Raw genomic sequence first — 5,055 nt, 5'->3', positions numbered from 1 at the left:
GTAAATAAATAAAAATATAAATAAACTAGACATATCGTAAATAAATAAAACCTCTTTTTATATTTAGTCCATAACCCTCGTTCTATTTATGAAGGCTCAAGAAAGAGGTTTTATTTAAGTGAATCTATGGGCCAAATACCATATTTGTAAAAGAGGTATGGTAAATTAATAAAAATATAAATAAACGAGAGGTATGGTAAACAAATAAAACATTTTTTTATATTTACTCCATAAGTCACCTTATATTTACGAACACTCAAAAAATGGGTTATATTTAGGTGAAACGTATGGCCAAAATACTATGGGACAAATACCATGGACTAGATTGTTATTAATACCATGCAAAAAACCATTATTAACCCTAATATTAGAATTAATAAAAATAAAAATGGCACATGGTATTGACCCATGGTATTCACCAAAATGGCACATGGTATTGACCCATGGTATTCACCTCGAATGTAGCCTATTTAAATGGGGGAATTAAACCAGCATGTAGCCTATCCTAAGATTCACTAGGACTTTACAAAGTTTTATTATTTAGTGAAAGACTCGCCAAGATCTTACAAGATTTTATAATTGAGTAAAATATTCGCCATGTCTGGTGAGAGATTCGCCAAAAAATTATATATACATATTATATTATTGATAAAATCGCCTTCCATTTTTCCTATATACCATGGAGATTCGCCCATTTATTATATTTATAAATTTAGGGGGGGTTCTTAAAATTTTCCCTGCTGAAAATGACTCCAAAAGTTCAAGACCCAAAAAACTGCTAAAAACAGTAAATTATGCTACAATTAAGGAAACTGAAAAGCTGAAACACACAGTTGTGGGGGTCCAACTGGGATAGGTGGGTGGCCACCAACATCCACCTGGATCATTCCTCCCCCCTTAGGAAGCAATGGTCCCCATTACGTTGAGTTCCTCCCTTAAATGAGGAAGCTTCTGTTGAGCTGCGTCCCTGGTGAGTTGTTCTGCAATCTCTTATGTGTTCATTGCTAGTGGGAAGCATGGTAGAGGTCGATCCACATTGAACACTTGATGCAAGTGAAGGAATGGGGGAATGTTGTGCTCCAAAGCGTTGTTTCTCGTAGCCTTGGTACTACTGTAAGGACCATGTCAGAGTGGTCTGAGCTTATTATGGGCTCTTGTAAGGTGTTTTTTCTGCAGATGCAACCAGACATTGTCACCCACTTGAAACTTGCGTGGTACCTGATAATGCAACGGTGTCCCTTTGGGTGAGGAGAAGATGTTCCTGTCTGTTTTCATGATCGTATCCATGTGTTGCTAATGTTACTACATGGAGGAACCCTTCACGGGGGTCATGGATGTGGTGACAATCTTCCCCTTACTTTGGGAGCGAACTAGAGAAAAATGAATTTCCTAGTCTAGGAGATGAGCTTGCCGCCTTTCTTAGCAGTGATCAAAGAGGTGGCGATAGGTGGGGCTACCTATGGTATCCTGTATAATGAATTACATAAAGAAATAATGAAAGCGCAAGGCCTTGACTCATACACAACATGTCGCCTCCACAAGTATGGCTGGCCTAATAATACATCACAAACATCCAGAGGTGCAACATCACACAATACCTCATCTGTGAAGGGTTTGATATTGTAGGGAAGGCGACACTGTTGGCGAAGTCAGAGATCTCGTCCTTGGTGAAGCCACCCGACACCATACGACTGTGATTGTTGTGTAGTCGGTAGGCCCAACCGATTCATGACCTCTACTGAAATGAGGATCGTTTGGCTCTCACTATCAACAATGAATTGTAGTGGAAAACCCTTTACCCACATTTATGAGTGGAAAAGTCACTCCCCCTCCTCTCGATCTTTGTGCTCATTCTTCTAGATCTTGGCGATGGCAATAGTGGCATTGGGCTCCGCATCAATGACCTCCTTCCCTTTGCCATTCCCCTTGTCGGGTTCTAACTCACGGTTAGAACTTGCATCTGATTCTGAAGCCTTCAACTCAGCCACCAGCACCTGCTTGGTCCGACACTCACTTGTGTTGTGAGTGGGGCTCTTGTGGAACTAACACCACTTTCCTGTGTCTCTCTTCAACTTTATGGTGTTGTTCTTTCATTGTGTCTTCGATGGGTTATCTTGGGTCACCCCTCCTTATATTTGTCCTTTGGTCTTCAGATTCACAGATCTAAAGTCTTGCTTCTTCCATTTAAACTTAAACTCGATCTTGACAGCTTATCCGTACGTGATCCCTAGCGAAGAGATGTTTAGAAACTCCATCTCTTCCTGGATGTACCTGTTTAGGCAGCTGTTGTATTTGAGTACCATATGTAGCTCAAAATATTTGATACCCAACTGTGTGCGAAGGGTATGAAAAATGTTGGTGAACTCTGGCACATCTTGGTCCCTTCCCTGCCACAGTGTGGTCCACTTTATGTATTTCTGCTCATAGCTTTTGATAGGGTAGTACTACTCCTTGACGGCATCCTAGAATGAATTCGAAGTGGGTACGGCTAAAAATAGTGATCCCGTACTTTCATCCTTCTGCTCGCAGTAGGTTTCCCACCAGTCCTTGACGTGGGGGGCTACTTTGAGAAGAGAAAAGATAATATTTTCCCGACTGGAAAAATCATGAACAAAAAAATACACTTGTAATAAATTTAACCATTTATCTACGGCATCTACATCTATCTGACCCTTAAAGATGGGGATTTAAAAATTAACTTGTACCTTAAAGGATGTGGCATTTCTAGAGTAGCTATTGGAAGCCGAGGCATCGCCTCTGGGTAGCCGGTGAAGAATTTGGGCTAAGTTATACATCATTGCGTTCCTTTGCTGCTCGAGGAATTATTCGAGCAATATTTTGATAGGATCTCCTGCCCCCTCATCTTTCTTTTCATTCGCCATGGGAGGCCATCGGGATTTGTGAGGCTGGTCTTGCAAAGGTTTGACCAGTTCAAGCCCTAACTCCTTATATCCCGACCTCATTGGGGACATGCAAAGAAAAACAGAGAAAAAGCAGACCGCTCTGATACCATTGATCCGGATTTAAACAAGAATGCAATAAAATACAAAGATAACCATAAATATTGAGATGCAGTGGAAATAATACTTCATTTCATTACTGTAAAATACTGAAATATGCTTACAAATAGAAATGGAAATAAACCAGCTAGGGTGATGGTAGCTAATCTCTGAGAAGAGATGTGGTGGCTACATGCCTCTAAACTGTGTTACAATAAGGCTCGAAGGCCTATTTATTGTTGAGAAACAATGGAAAACCCTAAACATCCAAAAACCTAACCCTAGGAGATGAAACACCAAACTGTGGGCCCCATTTAGGTAAATTGGTACATCAACTTCCCAAGATCATAACTTTGGCATACGATCTTCATTTGACGCGCACAATAGCTCGTTACAAATATCTATCTGAGGACTATAACTTTAGGAAGAACAACATCAATCTATGACCCATGTTGCTCCCGGTTTTCCCAAAAAACGTCATTTTGGGCCTCAAAACGACTCTGGAAGTTTAGCACACGAAAAAATGCTAAAAGTACTAAATTGTGTTACAATTGAGGAAACTAAAAAGTTGAAAGAGACAGTTGTCGGGGTCCAAGTGGGATAGTTGGGTGGCCACCAACATCGACCTGGATCATCCCTCCCCCCTTAGGAAGCAATGGTCCCCATTGCATCGAGTTCCTCCCTTAGATGAGGAAGCTTCTGCTAAGCTGGGTCCCTGGTGATCTGTTCTACAATATTTGATGTGTCCAGTGCTCGGGGGAAGCATGGTAGAGGGTGGTCCACATTGAACAATTGATGCAAGCGAAGGAATGAGGGAATTTTGTGCTCAAAAGCAATGTTTCCCGCAACCTTGGTACTAGTGTAAGGACCATGTCAGAGTGGTCTGAGCTTCTGATGGGCTCTTGTAAGGCATTCTTTCTACAGATGCAACTAGACTTTGCTGCCCACTTGAAACTTGCGTGGTACCTAATAGTGCAACGGTGTCCTAGTGGGTGAGGACAAGATGTTCCTATTTGTTTTCTGACTGTATCCATCTGCTCCTGATGTTGCTACGTAGAGGAACCCTTCGCAGGGTTGATGGATGTGGCGATGACATTCCCATTACTTTTGGAGTGAGCCAAACTGAAAATGAATTTCCTATTCTGGGAGATAAGCTTGTTGCCTTTCTTAGTAGTGATCAAAGAGGTGGCAATAGGTGGGGCTACCTCCGGTATCCTGAAAAATGAATTACACAAAGAAATAATGACAGCGTGAGGCCTTGACTCATGCACAACATGTCACCTCCACAAGTATGGTTGGCCTAATAATACATCACAAACATCCAGAGGTGCAACATCACACAATACCTCATCTATGAAGGGTTTGATGCTGTAGGGAAGGCGGCTCTTATGGCGAACTCAAAGATCTCATCCTTGGTGAAGCTGCATGATACTGTATGATTGTGGGTGTGGTGTAGTCAGTAGGCCCAGCCGCTTCACAACCTCTGCTGAAATGAGGTTCTTTTGGCTCCCACTGTCAATAATGAATTGCAACATCGAACCCTTCACCCACATTTATGAGTGGAAAATTTGCTCCCCATCCTCTCGATCTTCGGGCTCATTCTTCTAGATCTTGGAGGTGGCAACAGTGGCACTGGGCTCCACAACAATGATCTGCTTCCCTTTTCCATTCCCCTTGTCAGGTTCTGACTCAGGGTCAGAACATGCATCTGATTCTGAAGCCTTCAACTTGGTCACCAGCGACTGCTTGGTCCACACTCGCTTGTGTTGTGAGTGGGGCTCTTATGGAACTGACACCACTTTCCGGTGTCCCTCTTCGACTTCATGGTGTTGTTCTTTTCTTCCAGCTTTGACGGGTTGTCTTGGGTCATCCTGCCTTGGATTTGTCCTTTGGTCTTCGGATTCGCAGATCCAAAGTCTTGCTTCTTCTGTTTAAACTTCTGCTCTATCTTAACAGCGTATCGATATGCGCTGTCGAGCAAGGAGATGTTTGGGAACTCCATCTCTTCCTGGATGTACCTGTGTAGGCAGCTGAGATATTTGAGTACCAATTGTAG

The sequence above is a fragment of the Pinus tabuliformis genome, chromosome 7 (assembly GCF_031772625.1).
Source record: "Pinus tabuliformis cultivar Carrire ecotype Pingquan chromosome 7, CPIR1, whole genome shotgun sequence".
NCBI classification, from domain to species: Eukaryota; Viridiplantae; Streptophyta; class Pinopsida; order Pinales; family Pinaceae; genus Pinus; species Pinus tabuliformis.
The sequence above is the reverse complement of the archived record's forward strand: the minus strand, read 5'-3'. Positions refer to the sequence as shown.